Source organism: Panthera uncia (assembly GCF_023721935.1).
Source record: "Panthera uncia isolate 11264 chromosome B2 unlocalized genomic scaffold, Puncia_PCG_1.0 HiC_scaffold_25, whole genome shotgun sequence".
Classification (NCBI taxonomy): Eukaryota; Metazoa; Chordata; class Mammalia; order Carnivora; family Felidae; genus Panthera; species Panthera uncia.
Genome location: NW_026057581.1, coordinates 13,366,821 through 13,391,148, shown reverse-complemented (window position 1 = coordinate 13,391,148; position 24,328 = coordinate 13,366,821).

Sequence of the window (24,328 nt, the reverse complement as noted above, 5' to 3'; positions counted from 1 at the left end):
AAGATCACTTTGAGTGACCCTGGCTTTTCTGTTTGTCTGTCAGAATACCACAGTCCCCACTGGCGCAATCTGGTGCCAATGCCTGGAACCATCTTAAGACACGGGCACTCCATCCACCATGATGAAGTTTTTGCATCAACAGTGGACATGTCAACAGTTGAAAAAAGTAAATCACACCTTAGTATTATTTTGAAAACATGTTGAAAATAGTACTATTTTGAAAGTATTCAACATGTCTTGGGGACCCCCCAGGGCTCTATGACTATACCTTGAAAACCACTATAATAGACCGTCTTAATTCTAATACGTCATATTACACTGGGGGAGCAGAATTTGAAATATTATGTGCTCGCGTCTGCTTATCTAGATCTGATGGGAGAAGAGAGTCCTCTAATAAAATTAGTGTTGATTTATTGCGCATGAACCGTCCAATATTTCCCAAATGTCACTGATTCACAAGTTTTGCCAGAGAAATATAGCCATTTCTTATACTTCAATATTTTAAAAGACCTTTTATCACGCTGAAGATGAATACCACAAATGGAAGAAATATATGAATACCCTTAAAATAAATATATAACTCCTCCAATTTTTAGAGAATTGTTCCTCGAGTGCACTCCTTCAGATCATTCCAGTAACCACCACGGACACTTCTGGAAAGCCCTCCCCCTAGCTTTGAGCTCCCTTGCTTTGCCAGATTCCCTTGTATGCAAATTTATTTCCATATTTCTTTTAGATTCTTCTATCTACAGATTCCAAGTCATTCCTGTTGGGAATAATTAGAAAAGAGGAAACTGGGGCACTGGGAAAGACTAAAGGGAAGTAAAGCAGGTGGCTGCAAAGAAAAAGAAATTTGGGCGTGAAGGTCTGGGAGAGATAAAAGGAGAGGAATAGAGAGAAGCCTGAGCCCCTGCATTGCCCCCCCCCCTCCCAGGGCCTGGGAGGCAGCAAAATGAGATGATGTGAAAGGAACTAGTAGATGGTCTTCTGTGTGACAAGTGTGGGGCTCCGGCATTGAAAACATAAGTGCCTGCAAAAATGCCTCCCCGGCTGTGTTAAGTAAGGCTCACCACAAAGTTTTTCCACTTGAAATATCCAAGTACTTTTGCGTCTGCGAGACTGAGGCAAGATTCAGAACACAGGCATCTCCAAGTCTCAGTCATACTATCAGAAAAGTGTCGGGTCGCCCAGGTGGCTCCGTCAGAGGAGCAGGAGACTCTTGACCTCAGGGTTGTGAGTTCGAGCCCCTCAGTGGAGATAGAGATTATTTCAATAAATGGAACTTGAAAAAAAAGAAAGAGGAAGGAAAGAAGGAAGGAAGGAAGGAGAAAGAAAGAAAGAAAGAAAGAAAGAAAGAAAGAAAGAAAAAAAGAAAGAAAGAAAGAAAGAAAGAAGAAAGGAGAAAGAAACTTGAAAGCGTCTTGTGACTGTGAGGAGAAGAGATCACGAAACGTCTTCATGAAGCAAGAGAATGTAATGGAAATTAAGAGTATAATGTCCGTCATAACCCACTGAAGTTGCGAAAATGCCTTTCGTATCCTTATTTCTCCTGTTATGATTGTCGTTTTGTGTTAGCAAATATTTAATAAAGTATTTGTGAAGCCTTTTACTGGTTCACTTGTTACCTTGGTTCTTAAAAACTATCTTTGCCATAAGGCAGTATTTAAGGCTGAATGGAATACATTAGGGGTCAAGGGTGGGGAAGGATGTGAGCCCTTTATCCTGCCTTCTGTGAGACCTTCTCTGCTTTGCATGTTGGTCTTCTCCCAAAGATTTTATCTGAAAATTGTGCTCTGGTGCTATAAAAGAAAAAAAACAATTTTTTTTTTTAAAGTAAGAAAGCCAACCAAATTCATAGTCTAAAAGTCCCCCAACAGGAATTCTCCTTCCAACTTTCAGTAAAATGACTAAATGTTACAATGCCCGAGTGATATGCAAAATAACATACAAAGACCTGAACAAGCACATCATAAAAGACACCCGCATAGTCAATAGGCACCTAAAAAGGTGTTTGACTCCTTTAGATGTCAGGAAGATGCAAATCAAAGCAACGAAAGGTGACATTGTGTACCTGCCAGGAGGGATAAATTTACAAGATGATGATATGATATGAGGGTGTTGGCCAAAAAATGTCTTAAAGGTGGGGGGGGTTGGACTGAAACTTTCACCGAACGCTGGCTGGTGTGCAAATTGGTACAAGCAATCCGAAAATCGGCAATATCTACTAAGGCAGAAAATGTACATATTCTGCAATCATGCAAACTCCCAGGTATATACCCGATGCACAGGCATCAAAGAAGACATTTAAGAATGTTCATAGCAGCACTGCTGTTAATAGGCAAAAACTACAGACGAAACAAATGCCATCAACAATAAGGTAGACAATTAAATAGCAGCGTATTTCTACAATGGAAAACTATACAGAAAACAAAAGGAATGAACTACTTCTAGATTAATAACCTGGTGAAAAGAAGTCAAGCTCAGAAGAGAGAATACTGTATGATTTCATTTAATGTTTATTTATTTTTGAGAGAGACAGAGACAGAATGCAAGTGGGTTAGCGGCAGAGAGAGAGGGAGACACAGAAGCAGAAGCAGGCTCCGGGCTCTGAGCTGTCAGCACAGAGCCCGACGCAGGGCTCGAACTCACGAATCGTGAGATCGTGACCTGAGCCCAAGTCGGACGCTCAACCGACTGAGCCGCCCAGGCGCCCCTGTGTGATTTCATTTATACAATGTTCACAAATGGGCAAAACTAATCTATAGCGACAGGGGTCAAGACAAGAATTACCTGTGTAAGGGAAGTGACTGGAGGGGGTCTCAGAGGGGGGCTTTTAGTATACTGCCAGTGTTCCGTTTCATGATCTGAGGGTCATCACCCAAGTTCCCTTTGTGAAAATTAATCGAGTGGTATACATGTGATTTGTGCACGTGGTTGTATTTCAATAGGAAATTTACTTGAGGAGGAGAATAATATATAATTTAATTTTTAATCATGTGGAATGTAATTTTTAATCATGGAGAATCCCCTAGTGTCTCGGTGATTCCTATTAATCCCCTCCGCCTTTCTTTCACTTTCATTTTCCAGATTCTGAACCGGTCACAACTTTGCTGGCTATTTTTCAAAAAGTACCATTATAATGGATTCCTTTTACTCTAAAAGCAGAAGAGCTGGCTCTCCTCATCCTTGTACGCCTCCCCTGAGAGATGAATTAATAAACGAATTCAAAACATGTGTCCTGAGCACCTGCTTAGGTGCCGGAAACGGGCAGGTGAGAGGGGCAGACACAGTTCTGGCCAGGGGGAGTTCGCCGTCTAACAAGGGAAATTCACAGTTAAAGCAGTTGTCGGAGAGCGTGTGAAGTGCCGTCAGGATGCTCGGGGATCACGCGGCAGGGTAGATGTCTCTTCCCACGTCTTGGGGACCACATTTTTCTTCCCTGTTTCGGAAGGTCGGTGGCACTTACGGTTAGGACCACAGAGCGTGGCGACTCACAATTTTGCCTCTCGTTGTCTCCTCTTGTTAACCCGTCACCCCGAACTGAGCGTAGGAAATTGGCCAGGTTCAGCATCTCCTGTTGGACTTAATTCTGAGCCAGAACTAGACCCTCTAAAACAGCCGATGAGAGGAGGAAGGGGGGATTGGGGAGGAGCGTCTATGAAGAAAGAGAATTTTCAGCAGAAAAGTCTGCGTGGGAGGGCACTGCTGAGATACAGAGGAAGTGGGAGACACGTCCTGCTGAAGAAAGTCAGAGGGCAGCAGCCTGAGGACGGTGACAGGTCGTGGTCTCCCAGAGCTCTGGTGTCTAGGCGCTCAGAATCTATAGAAGGAAGCTGCTAGAACTTGCCTACCTGGCTGAACAAAAACAAGAAAAAAATGACTCTGATTTAACTTTTCTGCTGTGGAAACAAGGACCTGTTTGAGGAGAGACGAGGATCACTCCAAACGTGGATCTACCGCATGAGAAATGCCCTTGACAGCTCATCTGTTGTGTGGCTAACACCTTGACATCCTCCTACCGCAGGGATTTGAGAGCTGGTGCAGGGCTTACTTGATAAGATACATGTAAGGAACTCGCACGGTGCCAGGATTCCCAGCAGCAAAACACTAACAGCATAGGCTCCAGAAGAGAGAGAAATGGGGGTGTGGGAGGAAGGAGAGAGAGAGAGGGAAGGAGGGAGAGATTGCTTGCCACAGCCCAAAGGCAACAGGATGCTGAGAGACAAAGGGATGGGTGCAGCAGTCAGGGGCCAAAAGCGACGCTGCCTTCATTTCTCAAACTACCGGGGAATGAGCCTGATTTCAACGCTCCATCTGGTAACCTCACGAGAACATTCTATAACCAGCAGGGCCCCCATCAAGCTGGGATTGGGGTGGCCATTATTATTATTATGTATTATGTTTTGACATTCTACGTCTACATTGTGCAACCAATCCCCTTAAATGCCACATACTAAATAAACGCTCTCCAGAACAGCGCGTCTCGTGTTCCTAGTTTATCAACAAATTATATAGTAGCTCAGGTCCGCCTACCTCTTTTCCATGATATTCAAAGCAATTAAGGAACAAACAAAACTCTAGACATCGTTTTTTAATTCCTATATAAAAGGAGTCAAAGAAATGTAAGTGCCTCCCAAGATTCACAAAGTTGCGGTTCCTGCCTCTGCATTGATTCTCCGTCGCGAGCAGCATGAACCCTGGTCCCCTAACAAGCATTAACACGCCGCTGCGTTCAGGTTCCTGGGTTGCCCATTAACTCCATATAACAGTTCCGGAGCCTGCAGCCCCGAGACGTTCATGCTTCCATCAACTTCCTATGGCAGGATCCGTATTTATAATTCATGCTTCTCCATTGGTTTCCTTTCCAGGTCTCTCTGGGCTGGTACTTAAACAAAATCTCTGCCCACATCAAGCGCACGCTAGTCCTTCCTCAATTAATAATTAATAGTAATGATGATCATCGTGAGCGAATTTTTAAAGAGTTTATCTTTTGTCATTTATCTAAGGGTCGTGTCTTTCATTGCTTTGGTTGGGGGGGTGGGCGGGGTCCCACCGAGGCATAGACACTCATACGTCCCTGACCATCACTAGCTAAGTTTAACGTTGCAGTTAACTAAACAGCCCAGAGAGCCCATGGTGGGAATGTGGAGGGCGGGGTTGTTTTCGTTTGTTTTGCCACCAGAACACAACTCGTCACGTGGCAACACTATTACATTTTGATTTGAGGGAATGTTCTCCCCCATGCCCTACCCCAATACTCTGCTTTTGTCTTCATTTGAATCGGAGTCTATGGTCAGGCTACAGATATAGAAAATACCACCCAGAAGTCCTGGGTGACTCAGTCGGTTGAGCATCCAACTTCGGCTCAGATCATGTTCTCCTAGTTCGTGAGTTCGAGCCCCACGTCAGGCTCTGTGCTGACAGCTCAGAGCCTGGAGCCTGATTCGGATTCTGTGTCTCCCTCTCTCTCTGCCCCTCCTCTGCTCTCTCTCTCTCTCTCTGTCTCAAAAGTAAATAACATTAAAAAAGAAAGAAAGAGAAAGAAAATCCCACCCAGAGGTGCCTGGGTGGTTCAGTCGGTGAAGCGGCAACTTCACCTCAGGTCATGATCGCGCGGTCTGTGAGTTCGAGGCCCCCATCAGGCTCTGTGGAGCCAGCAAGCCTCGTCTATATCCTTGCTACTCGCAGTGTGGTTCTTGGATCACCATCACCTGGGAGGTTATTAGAAATGCAGAATCTCAGGTCCCCCCTGAGACCTTCTGAGTCAGCGTGGGTCTTTTAACAAAATTCCCAGGGGATTCATATGCACATGAAAGTGTGAGAGGCAGGGAATCAAAGCCTGCTTTGCGGTAATTGTCCCAGCGGTGACAAAATAGGTCACCTGGGACCAAGGAGATCGATTGCCCACACTTCCATGTTAGCGAACGGGAGGAAGTAGCTTCTCACAGTGACTGATTTTGAACCTAGAAGTCGTACTTCCTTGTTGTGGACAGAAAGGGAAAGGCTGCATGAAACCCAAGGTCTACACAGAGGAAGCGACAGACCATCGAGGCTCTCAATGACACCATTGAGCCTCTAGGTTCACCTGTGCCTAAAGCCACATCTGTAATGAGACTATTCAGATACCTGAGACACATACTTCTCTTTTTCTAACGAAGAAAACGCAAACTTGACTTTCTGTCACTTGCAACCAACAGAATCCTAACTGATTCGGGACCTAACTTGCTCCCAAAAGAATGTATCCCCTAACCACGAGAACAGACAGTTGCTGACATCCTAAAAGCAGGTCTAAGCTAGGTTTTGTTGTTGTTGTTGTTTTGTTTTTATTTTTTGTTTTTTGTTTGAATCTATTTTTTCAAAACATCTCCTAGGTTAGGATTTTAAAATACGTACCACCTCAGCAGAGGGGAAGTACCCACAGGCCAAAGGGTACCAAATTGCTTAAAGGTTTCCTTTCTGCTTTTAATATATTAGATATGACCCTTGTTTCCCCTCTCTTCTTAGAGATAAAAGACTTCTTGGAAATGCCATGCACGCAGCTGTCATCTGGAAATGACAGCCAGCCTGGAGAAGGTTAATGCTCTCATCAAAAATGCCCATCCTCGGAGTTGGTTAAATGGATCTTTCTGGTTCGCCTGACTGCTTGTCCCTTTTCCAGGTAGCCCCGCATGTCAATGAAGGGTTCTTACAATTTTGCTGCCTTTGCCCAGGTGCGGTGGGCACCCAGGTTTTCCTGTGGGTCCCAGGGTTCACAAACCCAACTACGGACCTACCAAGCACACGCCAAAGGGGGTGAATCAGGGCACGCGTCCTGGGGTTGTTGGCTAATTCTGCAGGAACAAAGAAAAGGGGGCCCGAGAGTGGCTGTCGGGGAGAATTTGTTCCCAAACAGGAAGGTCGCAACTCTTTGCTTCCACTCCATTGAGTTCCCAGTCTGGCCACCATTTCTCAAATGTTGCGTCTCAACACACATGTCTCAGAATTGCTCGGGGTATGCATTTCAGCTGGGGGTCCCTGGGCCCCATTACCCCTCCTCCAGACTGTCTGAGCCCCAAGTTCATTATTTCACTGGACTTGGAATAGATGTGTTTAATAAAGGTCCCTCCTAACTCTGCAATTCAATGACTCTGTCAAGCAAGAAGGATAATGGCATCTCCGAGAGGCAGATGTTAAAGGGCATGGTTTACATGATGAGGAAGGAGCTCGCCACGATGCGGAAATGGACAGCAGTCTGGACTCTGCTACACCGATTAGTGATTCGGGGAGCTGATCGCGCCAGCCTCTTGGTGAATGAGACACAGAGCCAGGTGGCTTTACTGGACGTTGAGGAGTAGGCGTGGACCTGGAAAAGAAAAAAGAAAAAGCAAACATGACTATAAAAAGGAAAGGGAGGCGGCTCCTGTGGTCAGCTCCTTACCTCACCAAAGCACGGACACTCCCGGGGGGGAATAAAACATCCAAGTATCAATGTGGGCAGAGTGAGCTGGGTTTATGAGGCACCTGCAAGTGTAGTTGGCTATAAAACCTACAGACAGCCTGTCCAAAATGTTTTGGGGGCACTCTGTTTTTGTATTTGGGGACACTTCCCCGCCATGGCTGGTTTTACGGTTAGACCCGTTTCTAAGATACGCTTGAACAACTTCGCCTACTACCTGGACCAGAGCAAATAGATCGGCGCCCGAATGCTGACGTTTTCTGTTGAAAGAGCTGTCATCTGCTTGGTGCTGCTTTATTCTCGGCAGGGCTCTGCTCTGAGAAATGGTCCAAGTGTGCAGATCGGGAACACGTGCCTTTGTCTCCCTCAGGACACGTGCCGGGTGTTCCACGGGGCCCCAGGCAGCTTGTTAGCGAGCCCGCAACAGCCAGATGAGGACCAGAGGGGGGTGTCCCCTCACTCTCAGCAAGTCCGGAGAGAAGAGTGTTCTAGTATCCTATTTCTGCTGTAGCAAATCACCCCAAGTTCGTGACTTGTAGACAACAAGAATTTATTGTCTGGTTGCTTGTCCCTATTCTTATTATTCTCTTACTTATTATTATTATTTTATTGTTCTGGGGGTCAAAAGTCTGAAAGGAATCTTCTGGGGCTAAAATCAAGGTATTGTCAAGACTCGATCCATCTGGAGTCTCCAGGGGAGAGTCTTTCCTTGCTTCCTCCAGCCTCCAGAGGGTAGTCAGCATACCTTGGCTTGTGGCTGCTCCCTCCAATCTCCTCTACCGTCAACATGGCGACTTCCCCTTCTGTAGTCAAGGGTCTCTCTGCCTCCCTCTTATAAGGACGCTTGTGGTTATGTTCAGGGCCCACCTGGACAACCCAGGATAGTCCCCCTCCCGACCCGTCCCCTACTCAAGGTCTTTCATGTAACCACATCTTAATAATTTTTCCGGGTTAGATAACATTCACAGGTCTGGGGGTTGGGATGTGGCTCTGTTTGGGGGCCACCATTCAGCCGACCACAGCCAGGGCTGGGATAAGTGACTTCGGCGGAAGGGACGGGCCAAGCATAGCGCTCCCCGGAAGCAGCCAGCAGTCCAAGAGCTTGCCCCTCTCTCACCTGGAGGAGCCCTTCAGGCCGCTCTACTGGTTCCATCTCATCTCGCAGAGCCGGAGCCTCTAAAAACCCCAGAGTCGCATATGCGAAGGTGACAACGGTTGCAGCGGGACCCCAAGACGCGGAGTCGGGAAAGAATCCACCATCTCCAACCTCGTTATTCACGACACCTTGTCGTCTGCTCTGGACCCACCTGACGTGGCTGGGTCCACGTCACTCTACACATCAGTAGAGGACGCTCCAGAAGCGGAAAGCGTTAACTCAGAATACCGTCCCCCATACCCCGCCCCACCCCCCCGGTGCTGGTCCATCTCAGAAGACCGTAGTACCAGGAAGAATAAAGGGAGAACATCTACTTCATAAGTTTTCAGTGGCTGCTGAGAGATGCGTCCTTCTGTGTGCATGAAAGAGATGGTTTGAGACAGTCTGACTTTGTGGTCAGAGCCAGCATTTGACTGTGGGGCTTTATGCCTTTTTATGTTTGCCTGGGAGAGGAATTCTTTGTAAATCGATGACATTAGCCACATGAACAAATTACGGATGCTTTGAACTGAATTCCCACAAAGCAAAACAGAGGCTAGTCTGAACACATTTTCTGAAGTTCTGACATCATTTCATGACTCTCCGCCATGTTGAAAACTTCAGCTGGTGTTCAGACAGTCCGTCCCTTGCTGTCTTGCTGTCTCAAAACCACAGGTCAACATGTGGGATGGAACAGTTTGCAGTCTCCTAGGATACACGTCCGAGGTCCCGACATGTTCCAGTGCACACGTCACTGCCCCCCAGGTCTGCTGGCTCTGGAATGCATTGGTTCCAAATACCTGACTCCAGAAGACTGTAGATCATTCTGAGCCTGGCAGCCATTGTTACCCTTTCCTTCCCTCCCCTGTCTGACCTAGCCTCCTGTGCAAGTACTCATTTATTCTCTCCTCCTTCTGTCTCCCGGGAAGCTAAACCTTGCTTTAACCTCTCTATTTTCTAGTCTAGATCCTTCTCCCTCCGCAAAAACTTCTGGCCCTGGGACACTTACTTGCGCAATCGAACAGCCTCACTATGTGTCGGAATCCCACCCTGCGGAATCTCGGGGTTGAAATCATCGTATCTGCGGCTTCCGGACACGCAAATCTTTGGGCAAAGTTAGAATAGGAAAAGCCCGGAGGTGGCATAATCCCTTTGAGATGGCGACAACTCAAAAATAGATGTATCTAGTCGAGAAGGATCTACGGGTTTCCAGAAAGACGGGGTTCATCTAGAGGCAGACAAACAATCCTAGAACTTATACTGCAGAGAAGGGCAATAGGGAGCAGAGCGATTTGGAGAAATGAAGTTCACCCTTCAAAACGCCTTGACCTTAAGCACGAAGTCCCTTCAGAATGGTCCAGCAGTCCAGAAGGCAGACAGTACGGTTATGTTTCTAAGCCCGGCCAGCAGAGCTGTTAGAATTTAATAGGCTCATACCGATGCTACGGTGGTTTCGAAACACCTATTACAAGGGGTGTTTTCAAAACTGACTTCTCCTCCACCAAAAGCGAAGGTAACCAACCCATTAAGAAACAGGAAATTAACTGCACAGATCTGGCTGCAGTGACGTAGACTGGAAGGTTCTGAGTTGTGACTGTCGTCATTTGATGGGACTTGGTCTGCACAGATCTGCTGGTCCTGTACAAAGAGAGACCTTGTCCAGGCCTCCACATAGCACCTTTAAGAAGAGACCCGGGTCACGAGGGGCCCCAGTTGGATCCCATGCCCTAGTCCTCCATTTATTGTCAGACCCGGCATATGGAGGCACCTGGCCCTCACCTGCCCTCCTATCACAACCTTGAGGCCAACAATTAACGTTCACAGTAACCTTGTGCCTATTTACTATTATTGTTATTTTCCTATTTACAGACAAGGAGGTGGACGCTCAGAGAGCTTCCGTCACTTGCCCAGTCCCAGCAAGTGGCAGAGCTGGGGTCGGAGCCCAGGACTGTCTGCCTCAGGAGACAACAACCAAGCAATGTTCCCTCGCAAATGTCTGAGGATGTTTGGCCTCTGTGATCACTGGGTACCTGCCAGCAGCTGTTCCTCTGACTCTTGTCTTTGTTTAAGAAGAACTGATGAACTTTGGCTGTTCAGCTGCTCACTTCGGGATTTGTCTTTTCTCCAGAATTTGTCATTTCTGCACCACAAACTGCCTGTCTCTCTTTTCTTCCTTCCTTTCTTCCTCTCTTCCTTCCTTTCTTTCTTTTCTTTCTCTTTCTCCCTCTTTCTTTCTCTCACACTTTCTCTCTCTCTCTTTTCTTTCTTTCTTTCTCTCTCTTCTCTGTTTCTTTTCTTTCTTTCTTTCTTCCTTTCTTTCTTTCTTCTCTCTCTCCTTCTCCCCTTCCTTCCCTCCCTGCTTCCTTCCTTCCTTCCTTTCTCTCTCTCTTTCTCTCTCTCTCTTTCTCTCTCCCTTGCAACATCTCATGCTCTCACTCTTCCTCTCCTCCCTGGAAACAACTCTCAGGCCATTGAGTAAAGTATTTATGCAGAAAAAAAAGCCCCAAAAAAGCCCAAAAAAAGCCTTTTTTGTCTTCTTGTCTGTTTTTTTGTTTTGTTTACATCCAGTATCTTTTTTCAGCCTCCCCAAAACTCCTCAAAGTAGACTCTCATTACCTCATTTTACAGATGAGGAAGCTAAAGATCCAAGTCATGAAGTGGTCGGTCCAAGTTGACATGACTAGTTAAACGGCAGAGACAGGATTTGAATCCCATTCTGGGGGACTTCACCACTATATTCCTTCATTTCCACAGTTCTGCCCTTCTGGCTCCCAGAAGAGGGGAGGTAGGTGTGCTTCACGTGACCCTGATGCACTGTCCTCGTGCCTGGGCTCCCCCGGCCAGCCGCTGGGTGTCATGGGGTCCCCGTTTGGCCATCGCTGTGGGGCGGTTCCAGAACATGCTGGCAGCCTGAGCCCAGCAGGCCGGGCAGTTCCGAAACACAGGTCTCCCTGACGGCAGTGACCTGGCCCTCCAGCTCATTTACAACAGGCACCGCAAGGCTTTGGATGCTCGTGCTGGCCAGAGAATCCGTGTGTCCATCCGTCACAGGCCTGGCAAACCCAGCCTGGCTCAGCTGCCCTCGGACTATGGAAGGACCCTGCCCTCCAGACGGCTGAGTTTCGTAACGCGGGCGAGGCAAACCGAGGTGCCACAGGCTTACGCAGAGGACGCCCAGGGTGACTGCTTCTGGCCTCCAGCTCAAAGGAGACCCAGAACGTGTAACGCCAGACCGGGGGTCACGCGGGCCGTGTGGCCAGACCTCAGGCTTCCAAAGGCCTCCGTGATTCATTTGGGACTCAGGCCCAAGTGAATACAATGAGATTAACTGACGTGAGTGGAAATCTATCTCATTACAAGGCCACCCTACTCCTAGTCTACAATAAATGAGCATTTTTAATACATCCTATGCTTGTTTATGATTCAACGCCGCATCGTTGCCTTTTTGTGATAAGAGAATTCGTTTGTTATCAAGGGTCAGCAAATTTTTTCTGTAAGGGCTAATTAGCAAACCTGGGAGGCGTTGTGGGCACAGAGAGTCTCTGTGGCCTATTCTTCTTTGTTTTTTGTTGGTTTTTTTTTTTTTTTTTTTCTTTTTGGGGGGGGAGTTGCTTTTTATGACCCTTTTAAAATGTAGAAACCGTTCTTAGCTCACAGGCTGCTCAAAAACAGGCCGCAGGCCAGATTTGGCCTGCAAACCATAGTTCGCCATCCGCTAATTTCAGACATATAAAATATATTACAACCATTTTATTATAGCTTCTTTTTTTTTTTTTTTTTTTTTTTTTTTTTGCTGGTTGCCTCAAAAAAATGATATAAGTGACTGGAGTTGAGGCCCAGCAGACCCCAGCCAGACCTCACGGGGAAGGGCCCGTGGTTTACTTTCACTGTCCTCGTCAATGCTTTCTGCATACTCCATGGGCCCAGGAAGCCGGCAGCAGGAGGGAGATTTGGGAATGAGCGCCACAAACATTAAACCATGGATTTTATTGTTGCCTCTGGGTGGATCTTTGGAGAGCATCCACCTCTCCATTTCAGTCGCCCCATCTGCTCAATGGGTACGATAACGCTGGCATGGGCCCCAGGCAGCATGGCCAGTAGGTTACTTGTGTTCCTGTGGTCTGGCACATTCTCCTCCGTAACAACAAGCTTTTAGGTCAATTCCTACTCTGTGGCTTTTCAGTGGAAGCCTTCACTATTTCCTTTGGCAACGGTGGGAAATGTTGATGGGAGGGTGAGTGATCTTGAGTCAGCAAAATATTTCAGAGTCGGGAATGGCATCGGTTCCGAGACTCCCGTTCCGCTGTGCTGTTTATCGTGCACCGATCTGAGGTGACCCTTGACCACGCCAAGCTCCCCTCTGCACTGACCCCTTTTCTCTAAACACACCAATGGCGTTGGGAGCAACCCCAACACCCCGTTGGCCAGAAATCTCAGAGGGCCTTGACCAGTCTCTCCTACAGCAACTCTCCTCCCAGTTTTGTGCAGAACAGCCCTGAGTCCTCAGGGAGGTAACAAGCATCCTGCAGAGCAGTGGTCCCCACCTGGGAGCCAGCAGACCTGAGTTCGAGTCCCTGCCCTGCTCACTCAGGAACATATTACCTTAGGAAATTTCTCAATCCCTCTGAACCTCATCAGATAACATGAGGGCTCGGAACTAAATGATCTATCTTGTGTGTGTGTGTGTGTGTGTGTGTGTGTGAGATGGGGGTGGGGGGTGGTGCAAGTGAGTGAGGGGCAGAAAGAGAGAGGTGGGGGGGGGGAGAGGGAGACAGAGAGAAGCAGGGTTCACCCATAACAGGGTTCACCGGATGCGGGGCTCAAGCTCACGAATCGTGAGATCATGACCTGAGCAGAAGTCAGATGCTTAACCAACTGAGGCACCCAGGCGCCCTGAACTAAATGATCTCTAAGGAACCCCTGCCTCAAACTTCCTAAATCCCGCTAGGCCATCTCACCCCACCCCACCCCCAAGAGATGCCCTCATATAACATCAGTTATTTCCTCCTCTTTGAGTCTTCAAACTTCCTCTCTATCTGTCCCCTCTCCTGGCTGTGGTAACGCATCCCAGTGGCCCCATTCCTAAACCACCGCCACGAAACCCCCCACTGGATCCCGCCTCCCTGTCTCGCTGATGGTCAAGAGCCACCTCTAGGAGTTCTGGCAAGTGGTCCTGAAGTAGTATGTTCCTGAAGCCCCGGGGAGCCTTCCTCTGTTGTGGCACAGAGAGCCATTTGAGGAACGGTCCCTGAAAAGTCTGCTTCTCAATCCAGCTCCCCCCGAGCCCGTGCTGACAAAAGTACCGGGAGGACCCTCCTCATTGCCATGTCTCAGAACCTGCCACGGTGCTTCGCACACGGTGGCCTCCTCGTCGCGTGTCCTGAGCTGCAGGGAAAAGCGCCAAGGAGAAAAGAAGGGATAATCACTTCTGGAAAACCGCACCCCGTCTCGGCTTGGAAAAGCTCGACCTTGCAAAAAGGCCAGGCTTTATTCCCCCTGGTGAACGGGGCTCTGTAGCATTCATCTGTTGGAATCCTTATCGCCAGCCTGGAATGCAGAACACGACAGAAAGGAAGGCTTACGTGGCACTTGTATTTTCTGGCCACGGTTTCCTCTTTCTCCTCCCTCTTAAAAAATAAATAAATAAATAAATAACAATAATAAGGTGGGGGCGGGGCAATTAAGAGGCTGAGGCTTTACACCTCCCCAGAGGTCAAACGAATTGCATTTTTTGCTACAAAGAGGGGGTGGGGCAGATGGTAAATCAGCGGCAGAGACCTTTCCGGTGATGTCTTTCTCGAGAAGGGGGGTGGGGTGCCCAGCTGGCAAAACCGCTGTGCACAGGGGCAGCCCCTCCAGTGGGCAGATCCGATCGCAAATAGCAAAACAAGATGTGCCGGCAGGAGCCTCACCAGCTGGGAAATTATTTCCTAATAAAACTACAAAGGGAAGGACGATAACTGGGCACCGCTGACAAGTATTGTTGTCTTGTATCAAAATCTCTTTATAAACCTGTTTGAAGAACAGAGCTGGCTTCCCTTTGAAGTCCTAGTTCAAAGCCGTTGACTTGCAGGGTTCCCAGCCACGGTGGGGGGATGGTGAGGGGGGAGGAAAGAAGTCAGGAGGAACTGAGCAAACTTAGCGTCAATTCACAGTTCGACAGTCTAGGGCAGTTTTGGGGTGAGGTTTTCTGCTGAGCTCCTAATTATTGACGGGCCCCCACATTGAGCCCCCCCCCCCACTCTGTACCAGCCGCTGCCTGCAAACTATCTCATTTAACGCAACAACCCTAGGAGGTAAGCATTGCCACCCCCCTGTCATAGCTGAGGAAATGGGGGCTGGATCCTCAGCCCTTCGTCGGACCCTAAACCGGCTCACCCTCCCGTCCCTGAAAGTCTGGACTTCCGGGACCGTGCATGGGCTAGGTTGCCACATGGACCCCAACGGTCAGTTCTGTAATCAGCAGCACCAAGCTCAACGAGTCAGGACTGGGATGGAAGGATAAGGTACCAGCACGGTTCTGCCTCCCAGCAACCTGTCCGTTCAGCCTGCACAAGACCTCCACCCAGGCCCTGTGTGCGGATACAGGCAGAGGGCTCCTGTTTTCCCGGGATGCGATGGTCCACCTCAATTTCCCCACAGCCAGGTGAAAACCAAGCCCCCAAAGGCAGGGACCTGGGCCCATCCCAGAGGAGAAGAAAAATCTACTGTTAATATGTTGAATTGTGTCCACCCCCCAAAAAAGAGAGAAGTCCTAACCCCCAGGACCTACGAATGCAGCCTTATTTGGAAATAGGATCTTTGCAGATGATCGAGGTAAAATGAGGTCCATAGAGTGGGCCCTGATCCAACGACTGGTGTTCTTACAAAAGGCGGAAATTTGGACACAGACACAGACACACACAGAGGGAAAGGACTTAAAGACACAGGGAAAAGGCCACTATAAGCCAAGGAATGCCCGAAGCCACCAGAAACAGCATACAGACCCGGAACAGATTCTCCCTCACAGCCTCAGAAGAAACCAGTCCTGCTGACCCCTTGATTTTGGACTTTCAGCCTCCAAACTGAGACACAATAAATTGTTTCAAGCCACCCAGATTGAACCATTGAACAACTCAGGGGTTACGGATCCCAGCCCCCTAAGCAGGCAAAAATCTGAATATAACTTTTGACTCCCCCCAAAACTTAACTACCAACACCCTACTGTTGACCAGAAGCCTTCCTGATAACATAAACTGTGGATTAACACGTATTTTGTATGTGATGTGTACTCTATACTGTATTCTTAAAGTCGAGTAAGCCAGAGGGGGAAAATATTAAGAAAATCATAAGGAAAAGACATTTACAAGACTGCAGTGTATTTATGAAAAAAGTCCACGTATAAGTGGACCCCCACTGTTCAAACCCGTGTTGTTCAAGAGTCAACTGTGCTTTGCTATACGGCAGCCTTAGGAAATAAATACACCCATCCTAGAAATACCGGCAGGGTGCCAGAAAAGGAAAAACTTGTGACGTTTCTGGAGTCTTGAGGGTGAAGAGCGTTTCCCCGGAGGCACCGCTGCCCACGGGGAAGAATACGGAAGGCCGAGGAGACGAGCTCACACTCAGAATGGGGACAAGAGTTACGTTCCCGACCCGGGGTCACCCCCACTTACCAGCTCCCGGTCATGATCGTGCCCCGAGTTCTCTTGATCTGGATGCCACTCTCTTCACCTACGGCCCTGCCTCCCTCTCCTGGTGCCTCCCTCCAAAGTCAGGCTCTTTAGTTCTCAAATCAGCGATTTTCTAAGTGGGGGCTTTGGACCAGCCGCATTGGCATCACCTGGCAAGTTAGAAATGCACATTCTTGGGCCCCACCTGAGACCTTCTGCATCTGAAGCTCTGGGAGTGGGGCCCAGCAAGCTGCAATTTAAGGAGCCCACCACAGCGTTCTGATGTTTGAGAATCACTGTTGAGCCAAAGGCAGCCTGCAGCTGGGTGTTGTTTTTCCTAAGACCCCAGGAACAGGACACTGGAGCTAGGAACCCACGGTTTGCCCAGACGTGCGTGTCTCATCATAAATCCTCGGTCCAGCCATTGAGATTAATAAATTTCAGCAAGACGGGGGTGCCTGGGTGGCGCAGGCGGTGAAGCGTCCGACTTCGGCTCAGGTCCTAATCCCGCAGTCCGTGAGTTCGAGCCCCGCGTCGGGCTCTGCGCTGACAGCTCGGAGCCTGGAGCCTGCTTCGGATTCTGTCTCCATTTCTCTGCCCCTCCCCTGCTCACGCTCTGTCTCTCTCTCTCTCTCTTTTTCTCTCTCGAATATAAAATAATACATAAAAAATAATTTTTTTAATTTCAGCAAGGTTAATAAATTGCACAAATTCTGAGGACCTCTTCGGGGGTGTCTGCTTGAGGATATACTAGGCCCGATAAAAAGCTCAGAGCTTTCTATTTCACCATGCAAGGTCATGGGTCTTATGGCCCTTGGACTGTCCATACTTCGCTCCGGAATTAGCTCGCGGGATCTCTCACGAGGCGTCCACCGGCCAAATCAAGTGAGTCCTCTCGTCTCAGGGAGAGAGAAGAAGCCTTCATACTTTGCTCTTGTGTCTTTCTGGTATAGATCGGGGTGAAACTCTCACACTTGAGAGTGTCTTCTGCGTTCCCCGTGTCCCTGTAACTCGGATAATGCTCACCCTACGGTGCAAGTCTGTCCTCTCTTCCTTCCACCAGATCTGAGCAAGCACGTTGTAGGCACGTCCGTCCCTCAACAGTCTATGCCCATCCCACTCCAGAAGAACAACCCCACGCCGCCGTGTTTTTCACCTCCTCTGTAAGAGAGATCCGCCTGCCAAATCCAAGCTGTTGAGGGTACAGAGCGCTCCTCGGGCCTAGAACATTCGAACGCTACCCGCCGTGAAGTCATCCAGTCATCAGCTTCCCGCATACGCAGCTTTCTGACTCATAAAAATATCACCTCACACGGCTCCTCACGGGCCTGCTGTCGGGGGAGCAGAGGCCACAGCTTTGGGGCTGACAGAAAGACGTGGCAAGGAGAAGGCAGGGCGTTGAGACGGGCATCTGGCGTCCCCAGCAGGTCTCCCCCTTGGCAGAGAATCCTCGAATCTGCTCTACTTGGTGCCATGCAAATGAGGTGCTGATGAGGTCACCGCATTCTGCCGGATTATTATCTCTGACATTTCATTCATAATAATTATAGAGCCTTTCCACCTTCAAAGTGCTTTGCAAACAATAATTAATTAATTAACACTCATAACACCCTGGCGAGGTAGCTTAGTATTATTAATTTATCTCTACGGTAGATCATTATCCACCGTTCCCCCCCCTCCCCCCGCCCCCCCTCCCCCCACAAAAACGACCGTTGTTGAACTTGTGTGCTGGGTTTCCAGTCCTTTCTGGGCCGATCCTCGCCATTTCCTGCTCAGTCTTCTGCTCTGCTCGGCAGTGAGAGGCATACATACGTCCCTTTAGATGTGAGACTGAGATGGCTGCAAGCAACCACCCTCGCTGGTCCTGACGTTGAGTTGAGGTCACGGACTTTGTTTCTCCCCGGTCCCGGCAGCTTTTATGAATGCAGTTCTCCCCCCCCTCCTCCCCCCCACCGCCTTGGCTGTGGTTCTACCCTGTTCCTGCTGTATTTCTCTCACCTCCAACTTCGCGTTTTTATGACGCTGGTACAAACGGTGTCTCTAACCCCCGTTCTTGATCTTGTCCTGCGTCTACACTCCACCTACCAACTGGCCCCCCATCCGTCCTCCTAGTTCTTTGGAGTTGAATGACGTCAGTTAGACTTCTCTGAGGGGCGCTTCTGGGAGGGCTGTCTTTTAACTCCTTCTCCCCACTCCAGCTCCTCATTTTTTAATCTCATTTTCTTCTTGGGGCATGTTGTCCTTTCCCTGTCCAATCCTGCTGCCCTCGGCCCTTCCCTTTATTCACGTGCTGCCTCCACGCCGGGGACTCAGTGCCCGCTGCAGGCAGGGGAGAGGACACATGACCACAGGAGGATCTGGGAAGCTCCACGGGAATTCTAGGTGGCGATTTGCCGTAATGCCGCCCGGCGGGTAGGAAGAGGGGAGGCGGCACAGAAATGGCCACAGAAGCGAGGGCATTTCAAGATTGAGGGGGTTGGGTTTTGCAGAGAAAGAGGGAAAGGTCGTCCCAGGGGTCGGGAACCGTGGGAACAAGGGGATGTGTCATTGGCTTGGATGACTCAGCCTCTGATTTCACCTTGAGCCATCTGTAGGCAGGCACCTCACCGCCACCCATGAAAGAAGAAGAAAGGAGGAGTGGGGAAGGGGGGGAGGAGCGGGGGGGAGGAGGGACGAACACCCCAAGCATACAAGGGGGCAATGCTTCAACCGAAGATTTTATAGGGAGAGCGAGCGGGGACACCTCGCGTCGCATAGCAGGCAGAATTTCTCTCGGAAAACCTCCCTTCCACGTTCTGGTCCTCCCCTCCAAAGTCCCCTGCAAACCATCTCGGATTGTTCTTTCCTTGGACCGCATAGCCTCCGGGGCCCAAATCCCCAGCCCTGCACATTTTCCCAGGCCCGTTATACACTCCCTTTCGCAGCCCAGAGGTATTTTATGTATCAGACTTCCTCTGTTCTGGGTCCTCTCTCACTCTGTCACCTCAACTGTCTTCTGGGGTACTGACGCCCCACAAACAAAGCGAGCTGCAAGTACTCGGATCTTAGCAGATTGGGAGGCATTTTTATAAATATCAAATAATTTCGTCCTACGACAAATAATACTTTTTTCGTCACATCTGCGGAATTACAAAGAGTCTGGTGTGGCATCATAGGTAGCTAAAGCACGTGTGTGTGTGTGTGTGTGCGTGCGCGCATGTGTGTGTGTGTAAAGGATAGTGAATTTCAAATACCAGGCTAAAAATTTGGTTGGCTTCTCCAGGCGATGAGGATAGTATTTGTTTCCGAAGTCGGCCAAAGTGTCACAAACAGGGACGGGGGAGGGGTGAGGGGCTTAAAACAACCGGAATTATTGTCTCACAATTCTGGAGGCTGGAAGTCCAAAATCAAGGTGTCAGAGGATTGGTTCCTTCTGGGGCTGTGAGGGAGAATCCGTTCCGTACCTCTCTCCTAGCTTCTGGCCATGGCTGGTAATCCTTGGTGCTCCTTGGCTTGTGGATGCATCACTCTGAACTCTCCCTCCACCTTTACATGGTGTCCACCCTGGGTGCCCGTGTTTCCATATGTCCACCTTCTTTTTTTTATAAATTTTTTTATGTTTATTCATTTTTGAGAGAGAGAGAGAGAGAGAGAGAGAGACAGAGCGCCAGCGGGGGAGGGGCAGAAAGAGAGCAGGACGCAGAATCCGAAGCAGGCTCCAGGCTCCGAGCTGTCATTACAGAGCTCGATGCAGGGCTCCAACCCACGAACCCTGATATCATGACCTGAGCTGAAGTCAGACACCTAACCGATGGAGCCACCCAGGCGCCCCTCCACGTGCTCACCTTCTTGTAAAGACACCAGCCATATTGGATGCTCCAACATGACCTCGTCTTAAATAACTCCATCTGCAACGAGCTCATTTCCAAGTCAGGTCCCACTCTGGGGCTCTAGGGTTGAAGGCCCCAACGTATCTTTTCAAGGGGACACACGTCAACCCCGTAACAAGAATCAATAGCAGGTTGTTAAGTCAGGCAGTGGCCCGACTAGATCCACATCTAGTTAGAAAGGCAGCAGCCATGGGGGGCTGGGGTGGGGGGGGGACAGATAAGACGTGAGAGACAACCAAGAGGACTGAGGGGCACTCAGGTCCACTGCTTGGGCTGATCCCCAAGGCAGAACCCACCTTATCTCCTCCATGCCACCCCGCAGGGGTCCAGCTCTAAACATCGTAAGAGTAGGAGCAGCTGTATTTATTGTGCATTAGCTGTTCACCAGGTACTGTGCTGTGGCCCTATGAGCAGCATCTCATTTAATCCCCCAAATTACTTTGTGAAGTAGATACTTACTTCACAATTATATAGCACCATTTCCGTGCCAGGCACTATTCCAAGTGCTTTTCGAGTATTGAGTCATTCAGTCCCCTGTTGAAAAAGATTTCTAGACCCAAGATGGAGGTACTCCTGCCCAAGGTGCCGTGTTAAAACAGAAGCTTAGCCTGGAGAACTCCCGTGTCCCTGTTAATGCCATGCTCGGCCAGAAAGGCAGTATCCCCTAGGAGTGCTGATGCATAGGGGCGCGTGTACCCCAGTGTTCATAGCCACACTCTCAACAATAGCCAAATTATGGAAGGAGGCCAAACGTCCATCGACTGATGAACGGATAAACAAGATGTGGTTTATATATACAATGGAATACTACTTGGCAACGAGAAAGAACGAAATCGTGCCCTGGGCCGCAACGTGGATGGAACTGGAGGGTATTATGCGGAGTAAAATAAGTCAGAGAAAGACAGATATCATATGTTTTCACTCATATGTGGAACTTGAGAAACTTAACAGAAAACCCTGGGGGAGGGGAAGGGGAAAAAAATAGTTTCAAACAGAGAGGGACGCAAACCATAAGAGAGTCTTGAATACAGAGAACAAACTGAGGGTGGCTGGGGGGCGGGGGGCGGAGGGGGAAAATGGGTGATGGGCATTGAGCAGGGCACCCGCTGGGGTGAGCACTGGGTGTTGTGTGTAAGCGATGAACCACGGGAATCTGCCTCCAAAACCAAGAACACATTCTATACGCTGTATGTTAGCCAATAAACTATATTAAAAAAAGGAAAGAAAAGAGACGCGGTATCCTCATCCAGCCTGCCAATCCCCAAACGCCAAGTCTTCTCACCCCAAGCCAGGTTGCCTATGTGGCCTCAGTCAATCGGGTATTTTCTGTGTTTCTCTTCCTCGTTCTTTATCGTTTATCCTGTGAAAGCCTCCCCCTGGCCTCCGCCGGCTGTCCGACTCATGAAGCGTTAAATAAAGGTTGTTCGTACCGCTTACGTTGTCTTCTTTTACTTAAATAAAGTTTGTTTGTACCACTTGAATCGTCTTCTTTTACTTATTTTCTTAAATTTTTGATTTATTTAGAGTGCCCCCAGGCAGGGGAGGGGCAGAGAGAGAGAGAAATAGAGGGAGAGAGAGAGAAAGAGAGGGAGAGAGAGAATGCCATGCAAGTTCCGGTGCTGTCCCCCGACGCGGGGCTTGATCTCACAAAGTGAGATCGTAACCTGGGTCGAAATTGAGAGTCAGACACTTAATCGAGCCACCCAGGTGGCCCCTGAATCATCTTTTTTAATCCTTTTTAAACACTTCCCAGCAGTCCAGTGAGGTAAGGCTGTCGGTGCTCTGGTTACAGACGTGGTAACGGGACTGCAAACTTACCCACATCTTCAACCTAGGCAGCGAGACTGTTGGGCCTGCCCCGGCCCCGGGGGAAAACACCATTCTGTCCCCATGTGGGGCACAGACAGCCCCAGGCAGCCAGAAGTCGTCCGCCACTGGGACCGTGGGCCCCCACAGGAGGCACAGTGGAGACACTGTTCTGTGGGCCTGGGCCAGGAATGAGTCCTGCCCACAGAAGTGGGGCAGCAGGGCGGGGAGGCCCGAGAAAAGGTCTGTCCCTGATGCCAGCTTTTTCCATCCACTGACACGGTAGCAAAAGCAGAGACTCTCAAAATGACAAATAAGGCCAAGCACACAGGGGTTGAGGTGCACAGATGGCCAAGTCGCCAGAGAGGAGTGGGGAGAGAGGGGTGCCACTCACCGTCCTGCTCCCAGGGAGCTGCGAGAGCCGGGGCTCCTGAGACCTGCCTTCTCTTCTGCAGTGAAAGGGGTGAAGCAGGGGTGCTGGTGGGGTCCTGCCTCCGAGCTCCACTCCATCCCCCCCACGGCAGCCTGGGTCCCCTTTCCGGAACGCCAGTCTGATTATGTAACCCTCCCCTGACAACAACACTTACTGGCTCCCCCCACCTACCGGATAAACTCTGAACTAGACAAATTCCTCCCCTGGTCCCCCATTCTTTTTTTTTTTTTTAAGTTTATGTGTTTATTTTGAGAGAGAGAGAGCAGGAGAGGGACAGAGAGACAGGGACAGAGAGATCCCAAGCAGGCCCCCCACTGTCAGTGCAGAGCCTGACACGGGGCTCCAACTCACAAACCAAGAGTGGAACTTCAGTTCAAACATCGGGCAAACACATGTATGTGGGAGCCGTCAGTGCACCTGAGAGGACAGAGAGTAAGCCCACAGTGCTTCGGGTTCAAGATCCACTGCTAGGAAAAATCTCTGGGTAACCTGAGTGAGGTGACAGAAGGGGACCAGGAGGCTGTTGAGAAAGAATTCACCCGAGAGCTTGGACAAATTCGCCAAAGGCCAAGAGCCGAGGGGGTTACGGCCCTGAGTCTGCATGGAGGCTGCCCCCGCAAGGGTGCATCTGAATCCCTGCCACGCATATCCCCCACTCCCGGAAGGAGGATTCTCTCTCTCTCTGCCCCTCCCTCATGATGCTTTCTCTCTCTCTCAAAAAAAAAAAAAAAAAAAAAAAAAAAGCAAAGGAAAGAAAAGAAATGAAAACAAAGGAAAAGAAAAAACAAAACAAAAAGAAAAGAAAAGAAGAGAAAAGAGAAAAGAAAAGGGGAGGGAAGAGAAGGGAAGGGAAGGAAAGAGGAAAGGAAAAGAAAGGAAAGGAAAGGAAAGGAAAAGAAAAGAAAGGAAAGGAAAGGAAAAGAGAAGAGAAGAAAAGAAAAGAAAAGAAAAGAAAAGAAAAGAAAGAAAAAGAAAAGAAAAAGGAAAACAAAACAAAACAAAACAGGGAAGAAAAGAAGAGAAGAGGAAAGAAAAGAGAAAAGAAAAGGGGAGGGAAGGGAAGGGAAGGGAAGAGAAGGGAAGGAAAGGAAAGGAAAGGAAAGGAAAGGAAAGGAAAGGAAAGGAAAAGGAAACAGCTCTTGGGGCACCTGGGTGGCTGAGTCCTTTAAGATCCAACTCTTGATTCCGCTCAAGTCATGATCTCATGGTTCGTGAATGCGAGCCCAGGTTGGGCTCTGTGCTGACAGCACTGAGCCTGCTTGGGATTCTCTCTCTCTCTCTCTCTGCCCCCCCCCCCCCCCCCCCCCCCCGCACATGTGCGCACGCTCTCTCTGCCTCTTGAAATAAACAAATACACTTTTTAAAAAATGTTTAAAAAAAGAAAAGAAAATCTGCATCTATTAAACAACACCCCCGCCCGCCCCGGCCTGTGCCCCCAATCCCCTTTCCCCCGGTGCCTGGAAACCGCTGTTCTGTCTTCTGTCTCTACGAATTTGGCTTCTGTGGGCATCTCCAACCCCCACTTTCTGTTGTGTCATGGGTTCAGTGTCAGAGTCTACTACTCCAGCGTGCAGAATATTTTTATTTTAAACCATCTCAGTCCCCTCTGAGCTCCCGTCCTGCCGGGGTGGCAGAAATTCTAGCCCAGTCATTACCTGTGGTCTCCCCGGCGGTCAGACTTCCTCCATCACCAGAGCGCTGGGGAGCCCCTCCCCTCCCCGGGCAGCTTTTCCTGGTCCCCAGAGTCCTCCACCGTCCCGATCCCCATGGACCTCCGTGGCCAGTGTGTCCTCCACCTCGGGGTCTCGCTGGGGGAGTTTGGGGCGAGGCGGGGATCCCCTGTGTCTCACTGGCCTCGCTAGACCTCCTACAGCCACACCTTTGTGATCTTTCCACGTTTCCTGGCTTCTCTGCCCTCCTCCCTCTCTTTCATCACGCTCAAAGCTCCTCTCGCCAGCCTTTGGCCTTTAGAGCCATCTCTGTCTCTTCCTGAAGCCT